The sequence below is a fragment of the Corvus brachyrhynchos genome, unplaced genomic scaffold (assembly GCF_000691975.1).
Source record: "Corvus brachyrhynchos isolate BGI_N302 unplaced genomic scaffold, ASM69197v1 scaffold580, whole genome shotgun sequence".
In the NCBI taxonomy this organism is placed as follows: Eukaryota; Metazoa; Chordata; class Aves; order Passeriformes; family Corvidae; genus Corvus; species Corvus brachyrhynchos.
Genome location: NW_008240032.1, coordinates 609,694 through 610,079, shown reverse-complemented (window position 1 = coordinate 610,079; position 386 = coordinate 609,694).

Here is a 386-nt window from a genome sequence, read left to right as displayed (position 1 = left end):
AGAAAGAGTGGAGGGGAGATGGAATCAGGGTGAAAGTGCCTGGAGAGCGGCACGGGGCTGTGCACGGGACACAAGGACCCATTTCCCATCCCACAGATCCCCATCCCGTGGTGCCGGCTCCAGGTTTCCATCTCCACATCCCATTCCCTGCCCATCCCACTTCCAAAATGAACAGCAAAACCAAAAAGCCAAAATCTGCTTGGATTCCAGCCCCAGAGAGCTCTGGGAAGTCCAGATCCGGAGAAACTCTGGGAAGCCTAAATCCAGAGGAACTCTGGGAAGCCCAAATCCAGAGGAACTCTGGGAAGCCCAAATCCCATTCCAGCAACTCCAAGCGCCACCGGGAGAGGATGGGGTGGAAGGAGAGCGACGCAGCCAGGATGGAG